We start from the raw sequence: 11,778 nt of genomic DNA, 5'->3' as shown, positions 1-11,778 counted from the left end.
CATCGTATATAATGTATATTTGCAAACAGTATGAAAGTAATGGACATTTCTACGTTCCGGCAACCTAGGCGTCACTCTAGGGCTTCGCACCACCACATCTAATAGCTACGGCCTTAGAAGTCAACGCCAGAAGCATAGAATACAATATAAATACAACAGTTTTTCCATCGTATAGCAGGAATAATTGCAGCCAGTGTGAAAGATATGGTCATTTCTACGTTCCGGGCAACATAGGCTTCACTCTAGGGCATTGCTCCACCAGATCGCATAGTTAGAGCCTTAGAAGCAAACACCAGAAGCATAAAATACAATAAAGATGCAACAGCTTTTCCATCGTATAAAACGAATAATTGCAACCAGTGTGAAAGTAATGGCATGTTCTACGTTCCGGGCAACCTAGGCTTCACTCTAGGGCGTTGCTCCACCAGATTGAATAGTTAGAGCCTTAGAAGTCAACGACCGAAGAATAAAATGCAATAAAAATACAACAGTTTTTCCATCGTATAACAGGAATAATTGCAACCAGTTTGAAAGTGATGGTCATTTCTACGTTCCGGGCAACCTAGGCTTCACTCTAGGGCGTTGCTCCACCAGATGGAATGTTTAGGGCCTAAGAAGTCAGCGCCAGAAGCATAAAATACAATATAAATATAACAGTTTTTCCATGTATAAAACGAATAATTGCTACCAGTGTGAAAGTTGTGGTCATTTCTACGTTCCGGGCAAGCTAGGCTTCACCCTAAGGCGTTGTTCCACCAGATGGAATAGTTAGGGCCTAAGAAGTCAACGCCAGTAGCATAAAATACGACATAGATACAATAGCTTTTCCATCGTATAAAACGAATAATGTCAACCACTGTGAAAGTTATGGTCATTTCTACGTTCCGGGCAACCTAGGCTTCACTCTAGGGCGGTACCCCACCATATGAAATAGTTAGGGCCTAAGAAGTCAACGCCAGAAGCATAAAATACAATATAGATACAACAGCTTTTCCATCGTATATAATGTATATTTGCAAACAGTGTGAAAGTAATGGTCATTTCTACGTTCTGGGCAACCTAGTTTACACTCTAGGGCGTTGCTCCACCAGATCGAATAGTTAGGGCCTTAGAAGTCAACGCCCGAAGCATAAAATACAAAATAAATAGAACAGTTTTTCCATTGTATAAAACGAATAATTGCTACCAGTGTGAAAGTTGTGGTCATTTCTACGTTCCGGGCAACCTAGGCTTGACCCTAGCGCGTTGTTCCACCAGATGGAATAGTTAGGGCCTAAGAAGTCAACGCCAGAATCATAAAACACGATATAAGTACAACAGCTTTTCCATCGTATAAAACGAATAATTGCAACCAGTGTGAAAGTTATGGTTATTTCCACGTTCCGGACAACCTAGGCTTCACTCTTGGGCATTGCTCCACCAGACCGAGTAGTTAGGGCCTTAGAAGTCAACGCCAGAAGCATAAAATACAATATAAATACAACAGCTTTTCCATCGTATATAATGTATATTTGCAAACAGTGTGAAAGTGATGGTTATTTCTACGTTCCGGGTAACATAGGCTTCACTCTAGGGCGTAGCTCCACCACATGGAATAGCTCCGGCCTTAGAAGTCAACGCCTGAAGCATAAAATACAATAAAAATACAACAGTTTTTTCATCGTATAACAGGAATAGTTGCAACAAGCGTGAAGGTAATGGTCATTTCTACGTTCCGCGCAACCTAGGCTTCACTCTAGGGCGTTGTTCCACCAGATTTCATAGTTAGGGACTTAGAAGTCAACTCCAGAAGCATAAAATACAAAATAAATACAACAGCTTTTCCATCGTATAAAACGAATAATTGAAACCGGTGAGAAAGTTATGTTCATTTCTACGTTGCGGGCATCCTAGATATAACTCTGAGGCGTTGATTCACCAGATCGAATAGTTAGGGCCTAAGAAGTCAACGCCAGAAGCATAAAATACAATAAAGATGCAACAGTTTTTCCACTGTATTACAGGAATAATTGCACCCAGTGTGAAGGTAATGGTATGCTCTACGTTCCGGGCAATCCAGGCTTCACTCTAGGGCGGTGCCCCACCAGATCAAATAGTTAGGGCCTAAGAAGTCAACGCCAGAAGCATAAAATACAATATAAATATAACAGTTTTTTCATCGTATAAAACGAATAATAGCAACCAGTGTGAAAGTTACGGTCATTTCTACGTTCCGGGCTACCTAGGCTTCACTCTAGGGCGTTGCTCCACCAGATCGAATATTTAGTGCCTTAGAAGTCAACGCCCGAAGCATAAAATACTATATAACTAAAACAGTTTTTCCATCGTATAACAGGAATAATTGCAACCAGTGTGAAAGTAATGGTCTTTTCTACGTTCCGGGCAACCTAGGCTTCACTCTAGGGCGTTGCTCCACCAGATCGAATGGATAGGGCATAAGAAGTCAACGCCAGAAGCATAAAATACAATATAAATACAACAGCTTTTCCATCGTATAAAACGAATAATTGCAACCAGTGTGAAAGTAATGGACATTGCTACGTTCCGGGCAACCAAGGCTTCACTCTAGGGCCTTGCTCCACCACAACGAATAGCTACGGCCTTACAAGTCAACGCCAGAAGCATAAAATACAAATTAATACAACAGCTTTTCATCGCATAAAATGAATAATTGCAACCAGTGTAATGGTCATTTCTCCGTTCCGGGCAACCTAGGCTTCACTCTAGGACGTTGATCCATCAGATCGAATAGTTAGGGCCTGAGAAGTCAACATCAGGAGCATAAAATACAATATAAATGCAACAGTTTTTCCATCGTACAACAGGAATAATTGCAACCAGTGTGAAAGTAATGGTCATTTCTACGTTCCGGGCAACCCAGGCGTCACTCTGTGGCGTTGCTCCACCACAGCTAATCGCTACGGCCTTAGAAGTCAACGCCAGAAGCATAAAATACAATGAAAATGCAACAGTTTTTCCATCGTATAACAGGAACAATTGCAACCAGTGTGAAAGTAATGGTCATTTCTACGTTCCGGGCAACCTAGGCTTCACTCTAGGGCGTTGCTCAACCAGATCGAATAGTTAGGGCCTAAGAAGTCAACGCCAGAAGCATAAAATACAATATAAATATTACAGTTTTTCCATCGTATAAAACGAATAATGGCAACCAGTGTGAAAGTTATGGTCGTTTCTACGTTCCGGGCTACCTAGGCTTCACTCTAGGGCGTTGCTCCACCAGATGGAATGTTTAGGGCCTAAGAAGTCAGCGCCAGAAGCATAAAATACAATATAAATATAACAGTTTTTCCATGTATAAAACGAATAATTGCTACCAGTGTGAAAGTTGTGGTCATTTCTACGTTCCGGGCAAGCTAGGCTTCACCCTAAGGCGTTGTTCCACCAGATGGAATAGTTAGGGCCTAAGAAGTCAACGCCAGTAGCATAAAATACGACATAGATACAATAGCTTTTCCATCGTATAAAACTAATAATGGCAACCACTGTGAAAGTTATGGTCATTTCTACGTTCCGGGCAACCTAGGCTTCACTCTAGGGCGGTACCCCACCATATGAAATAGTTAGGGCCTAAGAAGTCAACGCCAGAAGCATAAAATACAATATAGATACAACAGCTTTTCCATCGTATATAATGTATATTTGCAAACAGTGTGAAAGTAATGGTCATTTCTACGTTCTGGGCAACCTAGTTTACACTCTAGGGCGTTCCTCCACCAGATCGAATAGTTAGGGCCTTAGAAGTCAACGCCCGAAGCATAAAACACAAAATAAATAGAACAGTTTTTCCATTGTATAAAACGAATAATTGCTACCAGTGTGAAGGTTGTGGTCATTTCTACGTTCCGGGCAACCTAGGCTTCACCCTAGCGCGTTGTTCCACCAGATGGAATAGTTAGGGCCTAAGAAGTCAACGCCAGAATCATAAAATACGACATAAATACGATAGCTTTTCCATCGTATAAAACGAATATTTGCAACCAGTGTGAAAGCTATTTACATTTCTTCACTCCGAGCAACCTAGGCTTCACTCTAGGGCGTTGCTCCACCAGATCGAATAGTTAGGGCCTAAGAAGTCAACGCCAGAAGCATAAAATACAATAAAGATGCAACAGTTTTTCCATTGTATAACAGGAATAACTGCACCCAGTGTGAAGGTAATGGTATGCTCTACGTTCCGGGCAATCTAGGCTTCACTCTAGGGAGGTGCCCCACCAGATCAAATAGCTAGGGCCTAAGAAGTCAACGCCAGAAGCATAAAATACAATATAAATATAACAGTTCTTCCATCGTATAAAACGAATAATAGCAACCAGTGTGAAAGTTACGGTCATTTCTACTTTCCGGGCAACCTAGGCTTCACTCTAGGGCGTTGCTCCACCACATCGAATAGCTACGGCCTTACAAGTCAACGCCAGAAGCATAAAATACAATTTAATACAACAGTTTTTCCATCGTATAAAATGAATAATTGCAACCAGTGTAATGGTCATTTCTACGTTCCGGGCAACCTAGGCTTCACTCTAGGGCGTTGCTCCACCAGATCGAATAGTTAGGGCCTAAGAAGTCAATGCCAGAAGCATAAAATACGATATAAATACAACAGGTTTTCCATCGTATAACAGGAATAATTACATCAACTGTGATGGTAATGGTCATCTCTACGTTCCGGGCAACCTAGGCTTCACTCTAGGGCGTTGATCCACCAGATCGAATAGTTAGGGCCTTAGTAGTCAACGCCAGAAGCATAAAATACAATATAAATACAACAGTTTTTCCATAGTATCAGAGGAATAATTGCAACCAGTGTGAAAGTGATGGTCACTTCTACGTTCCGGGCAACCTAGGCTTCACTCTAGGGCGTTGCTCCACAAGCAGCGAAACCTAGGTTGCCCGGAACGTAGGAATGACCGTTACTTTCACACTGGTTGCAATTATTCGTTTTATACGATGGAAAAACTGTTATATTTATTATGTATTTGGTGCTTCTGGCGTTGACTTCTAAGTCCCTAGCTATCCGATCAGGTGGATCAACGCCCTGGAGCGGAGCATAGCTTGCCCGGAACGTAGAAACGACCATTACTTTCACTCTGGTTGAATTATTCATGCTACACGATGGAAAAACTGTTGCATTTTTATTGTAATTTCTGCTTCTGTATTTGACTTCTAAGGTCCTAGCTATTCGATCTGGTGGGGCAACAACCAAGAGTGAAGCCTATGTTGCCCGGGACGTGGAAATGATCACAACTTTGACACTGGTTGCAATCGTTCGTTTTATACAATGGAAAAACTGTTGTATTTGTGTTGTATTTTATGGTTCTGGCGTTCACTTCTTAGGCCTTAACTATTCGATCTGGTGGAACAACGCACTAGGGTGAAGCCTAGGTTGCCCGGAACGTAGAAATGACCATAACTTTCATACTGGTTGCAATTATTCGTTTTATACGATGCAAGAACTGTTGTATAGATACTGTATTTTATGCTTCTGACGTTGACTTCTAAGACACTAACTATTCGATCTGGTAGAGCTACGCACTAGGGTGAACCCTAGGTTGCCCGGAAAGTAGAAATGACCATAACTTTCAAACTGGTTGCAATTATTCCTGTTATACGATGGAAAAACTGTTGTATTTATATTGTATTTTATGCTTCTGGCGTTGACTTCTAAGGCGCTAAGTATTCGATATGGTGGAGCAACGCCCTAGAGTGAAGCCTAGGGTGCCCGGAACGTAGAAATGACCATCACTTTCAAACTGGTTGCAATTACTCCTGTAATATGATGGAAAAACTGTTGTATTTTTATTGCATTTTATGCTTCGGGGGTTGACTTCTAAGGCACTAACTATTCAGTCTGTTGGAGCAACGCCCTAGGGCGAATCCTAGGTTGCCCGGAAAGTAGAAATGACCATAACTTTCATAGTGGTTGCAATTATCCGGTTTATACGATGGAAAAACTGTTGTATTTATATTGTATTTTATGCTTCTGGCGTTGACTTCTAAGGCACTAAGTATTCGATATGGTGGAGCAACACCCTAGAGTGAAGCCTAGGGTACACGGAACGTAGAAATGACCATTACTTTCACACCCTTTGGAATTATTCATTTTATACGATGGAAAAGCTGTTGCATTTATATTGTATTTTATGCTCCTGGTGTTGACTTCTTAGGCACCAACTATTCGATCTGTTGGAGCAACGCACTAGAGTGCAGCCTATGTTGCCAGGAACGTAGAAATGACCATAACTTACACACTGGTTGCAATTATTCATTTTATACGATGGAAAAACTGTTGTATTTATATTGTATTTTATGCTTCTGGCGTTCACTTCCTATTCCTTAACTATTCGATCTGGTGGAACAACGCACTAGGGTGAAGCCTATGATGCCCGGAACGTAGAAATGACCATAACTTTCACACTGGTAGCAATTATTCGATTTATACAATGGAAAAACGGTTCTATTTATTTTGTGTTTTATGTTTCGCGCGTTGACTTCTAAGGCCCTAACTATTCGATCTGGTGGAGCATCGCCCAAGGGTGAAGCCGAGGTTGCCCGGAAAGTAGAAATGTCCATAACTTTCATACTGGTTGCAATTATTCGTTTTATACGATGGAAAAGCTGTTGTATTTATCCTGTATTTTATGCTTCTGACGTTGACTTCTAACGCACTAACTATTCGATCTGGTGGAGCAACGCCCTAGAGTGAAACCTAGGTTGCCCGGAACGTAGAAATGACCATTACTTTCACACTCTTTGCAATTATTCATTTTATACGATGGAAAAGCTGTTGTATTTATATTGTACCTTATGCTTCTGGCGTTGACTTCTAAGGCCCTAACTATTCGATCTGGTGGAGCAACGCCCTAGGGTGAAGCCTAGGTTGCCCGGATAGTAGAAATGACCATAACTTTCATAGTGGTTGCAATTATTCGTTTTATACGATGGAAAAGCTGTTGCATTTATATTGTATTTTATGCTTCTGGCGTTGACTTCTTAGGCCCTAACTATTCGATCTGGTGGAGCAACGCCTTAGAGTGAAGCCTTGGTTTCCCGGAACGTAGAAATGACCATCACTTTCATACTGGTTGCAATTATTCGTTTTATACGATGGAAAAACTGTTGTACTTATATTGTATTTTATGCTTGTGGCGTTGAATTCTAAGGCACTAACTATTCGATCTGGTGGAGCAACGCCCTAGAGTGAAGCCTAGGGTGCCCGGAACGTAGAAATGACCATCACTTTCAAATTGGTTGCAACTATCCCTGTTATATGATGGAAAAACTGTTGCATTTTTGTTGCATTTTATGCTTCGGGCGTTGACTTCCAAGGCCCTAACTGTCCATTCTGTTGGAGCAACGCCCTAGGGTGAAGCCTAGGTTGCCCGGAAAGTAGAAATGACCATAACTTTCATACTCGTTGCAATTATACGTTTTATACGATGGAAAAGCTGTTGTTTTCATATTGTATTTTATGCTTCTTGCGCTCACTTCTTAGGCCCTAACTATTCGATCTGGTGCAACATCGCCCTAGGGTGAATCCTAGGTTTCCCGGAACGTACAGATGACCATAACTTTCACAGTTGTAGCAATTATTCAATTTATACAATGGAAAAACTGTTCTATTTATTTTGTGTTTTATGTTTCGCGCGTTGACTTCTAAGGCCCTAACTATTCGATCTGGTGGAGCATCGCCCTAGGGTGAAGCCTAGGTTGAACGGAGAGTAGAAATGTCCATAACTTTCATACTGGTTGCAATTATTCCTTTTATACGATGGAAAAACTGTTGTATTTATACTGTATTTTATGCTTCTGACGTTGACTTCTAACGCACTAACTATTCGATCTGGTGGAGCAACGCCCTGGAGTGAAACCTAGGTTGCCCGGAACGTAGAAATGACCATTACTTTCACGCTCTTTGCAATTATTCATTTTATACGATGGAAAAGCTGCTGCATTTATATTGTAATTTATGCTTCTGGCGTTGACTTCTTGGGCCCTAACTATTCGATCTGGTGGAGCAACGCCTTAGAGTGACGCCTAGATTGCCCGGAACGTAGAAATGACCATATCTTTCACACTGGTTGCTATTGTTCCTGTTATACGATGGAAAAGCTGTTGTATTTATATTGTACCTTACGCTTCTGGCGTTGACTTCTAAGGCACTAACTATTCGATCTGGTGGAGCTACGCCCTAGAGTGAAACCTAGGTTGCCCGGAACGTAGAAATGACCATTACTTTCACACTCTTTGCAATTATTCATTTTATACGATGGAAAAGCTGTTGCATTTATATTGTATTTTATGCTTCTGGCGTTGACTTCTTAGGCCCTAACTATTCGGTCTGTTGGAGCAACGCCTTAGGGTGAAGCCTTGGTTTCCCGGAACGTAGAAATGACCATCACTTTCATACCGGTTGCAATTATTCGTTTTATACGATGGAAAAACTGTTGTACTTATATTGTATTTTATGCTTGTGGCGTTGAATTCTAAGGCACTAACTATTCGATCTGGTGGAGCAACGCCCTAGAGTGAAGCCTAGGGTGCCCGGAACGTAGAAATGACCATCACTTTCAAACTGGTTGCAATTATTCGTTTTATACGATGGAAGAACTGTTGTATTTATACTGTATTTTATGCTTCTGACGTTGACTTCTAAGGCAATAAGTATTCGATGTGATGGAGCAACGCCCTAGAATGAAGCCTAGGGTGCCCGGAAAGTAGAAATGACCATTACTTTCACACTCTTTGCAATTATTCATTTTATACGATGGAAAAGCTGTTGCATTTATATTGTATTTTATGCTCCTGGTGTTGACTTCTTAGGTCAACTATTCGATCTGTTGGAGCAACGCCCTAGAGAGAAGCCTATGTTTCCAGGAACGTAGAAATGACCATAACTTTCACACTGGTTGCAATTATTCGTTTTATACGATGGAAAAACTGTTGTATTTATATTGTATTTTATGCTTCTGGCGTTCACTTCCTATTCCTTAACTATTCGATCTGGTGGAACAGCGCACTAGGGTGAAGCCTAGGTTGCCCGGAACGTAGAAATGACCATAACTTTCACACTGGTAGCAATTATTCGATTTATACAATGGAAAAACGGTTCTATTTATTTTGTGTTTTATGTTTCGCGCGTTGACTTCTAAGGCCCTAACTATTCGATCTGGTGGAGCATCGCCCAAGGGTGAAGCCGAGGTTGCCCGGAAAGTAGAAATGTCCATAACTTTCATACTGGTTGCAATTATTCGTTTTATACGATGGAAAAGCTGTTGTATTTATACTGTATTTTATGCTTCTGACGTTGACTTCTAACGCACTAACTATTCGATCTGGTGGAGCAACGCCCTAGAGTGAAACCTAGGTTGCCCGGAACGTAGAAATGACCATTACTTTCACACTCTTTGCAATTATTCATTTTATACGATGGAAAAGCTGTTGTATTTATATTGTACCTTAAGCTTCTGGCGTTGAATTCTAAGGCCCCAACTATTCGATCTGGTGGAGCAACGCCCTAGGGTGAAGCCTAGGTTGCGCGGATAGTAGAAATGACCATAACTTTCATAGTGGTTGCAATTATTCGTTTTATACGATGGAAAAGCTGTTGTATTTATATTGTATTTTATGCTTCTGGCGTTGACTTCAGAGGCCCTAACTATTCGATCTGTTGGAGCAACCTCCTAGAGTGAAGCCTTGGTTTCCCGGAACGTAGAAACGAGCATGACTTTCATACTGGTTGCAATTATCCGTTTTATACGATGGAAGAACTGTTGTATTTATACTGTATTTTATGCTTCTGACGTTGACTTCTAAGGCACTAACTATTCGATCTGGTGCAGCTACGCACTAGGGTGAAGCCCAGGTTGTCCGGAAAGTAGAAATGACCTTAACTTTCAAACTGGTTGCAATTATTCCTTTCATGCGATGGAAAAACTGTTGTATTTATATTGTATTTTATGCTTCTGGCGTTCACTTCCTATTCCTTAACTATTCGATCTGGTGGAACAACGCACTAGGGTGAAGCCTAGGTTGCCCGGAACGTAGAAATGACCATAAGTTTCACACTGGTAGCAATTATTCGATTTATACAATGGAAAAACGGTTCTATTTATTTTGTGTTTTATGTTTCGCGCGTTGACTTCTAAGGCACTAACTATTCGGTCTGGTGGAGCAACGCCCTAGAGTGAAGCCTAGGGTGCCCGGAACGTAGAAATGACCATCACTTTCAAACTGGTTGCAACTATCCCTGTTATATGGTGGAAAAACTGTTGCATTTTTGTTGCATTTTATGCTTCGGGCGTTGACTTCCAAGGCCCTAACTGTCCATTCTGTTGGAGCAACGCCCTAGGGTGAAGCCTAGGTTGCCCGGAAAGTAGAAATGACCATAACTTTCATACTCGTTGCAATTATACGTTTTATACGATGGAAAAGCTGTTGTTTTTATATTGTATTTTATGCTTCTTGCGCTCACTTCTTAGGCCCTAACTATTCGATCTGGTGGAACATCGCCCTAGGGTGAATCCTAGGTTTCCCGGAACGTACAGATAACCATAACTTTCACAGTTGTAGCAATTATTCAATTTATACAATGGAAAAACTGTTCTATTTATTTTGTGTTTTATGTTTCGCGCGTTGACTTCTAAGGCCCTAACTATTCGATCTGGTTTAGCATCGCCCTAGGGTGAAGCCTAGGTTGAACGGAGAGTAGAAATGTCCATAACTTTCATACTGGTTGCAATTACTCCTTTTATACGATGGAAAAACTGTTGTATTTATACTGTATTTTATGCTTCTGACGTTGACTTCTAACGCTCTAACTATTCGATCTGGTGGAGCAACGCCCTGGAGTGAAACCTAGGTTGCCCGGAACGTAGAAATGACCATTACTTTCACACCCTTTGCAATTATTCATTTTATACGATGGAAAAGCTGCTGCATTTATATTGTATTTTATGCTTCTGGCGTTGACTTCTTGGGCCCTAACTATTCGATCTGGTGGAGCAACGCCTTAGAGTGACGCCTAGATTGCCCGGAACGTAGAAATGACCATATCTTTCACACTGGTTGCTATTGTTCCTGTTATACGATGGAAAAGCTGTTGTATTTATATTGTACCTTACGCTTCTGGCGTTGGCTTCTAAGGCACTAACTATTCGATCTGGTGGAGCTACGCCCTAGAGTGAAACGTAGGTTGCCCGGAACGTAGAAATGTCCATAACTTTCATACTGGTTGCAATTATTCGTTTTATACGATGGAAGAACTGTTGTATTTATACTGTATTTTATGCTTCTGACGTTGACTTCTAAGGCACTAACTATTCGATCTGGTGGAGCTACGCCCTAGGGTGACGCCTAGGTTGCCCGGCAAGTAGAAATGACCATAACTTTCAAACTGGTTGCAATTATTCCTGTTATACGATGGAAAAACTGTTGTATTTATATTGTATTTTATGCTTCTGGCGTTTACTTCTAAGGCACTAAGTATTCGATATGGTGGAGCAACGCTCTAGAGTGAAGCCTACGTTGCCCGGAACGTAGAAATGACCATCACTTTCAAACTGGTTGCAATTACTCCTCTTATATGATGGAAAAACTGTTGTATTTTTATTGCATTTTATGCTTCGGGCGTTGACTTCTAAGGCACTAACTATTCAATCTGTTGGAGCAACGCCCTAGGGTGAATCCTAGGTTGCCCGGAAAGTAGAAATGAGCATAACTTTCATACTGGTTGCAATTATCCGTTTTATACGATGATAA

The sequence above is a fragment of the Calliopsis andreniformis genome, unplaced genomic scaffold (assembly GCF_051401765.1).
Source record: "Calliopsis andreniformis isolate RMS-2024a unplaced genomic scaffold, iyCalAndr_principal scaffold0008, whole genome shotgun sequence".
Lineage (NCBI taxonomy): Eukaryota > Metazoa > Arthropoda > Insecta > Hymenoptera > Andrenidae > Calliopsis > Calliopsis andreniformis.
The sequence above is the reverse complement of the archived record's forward strand: the minus strand, read 5'-3'. Positions refer to the sequence as shown.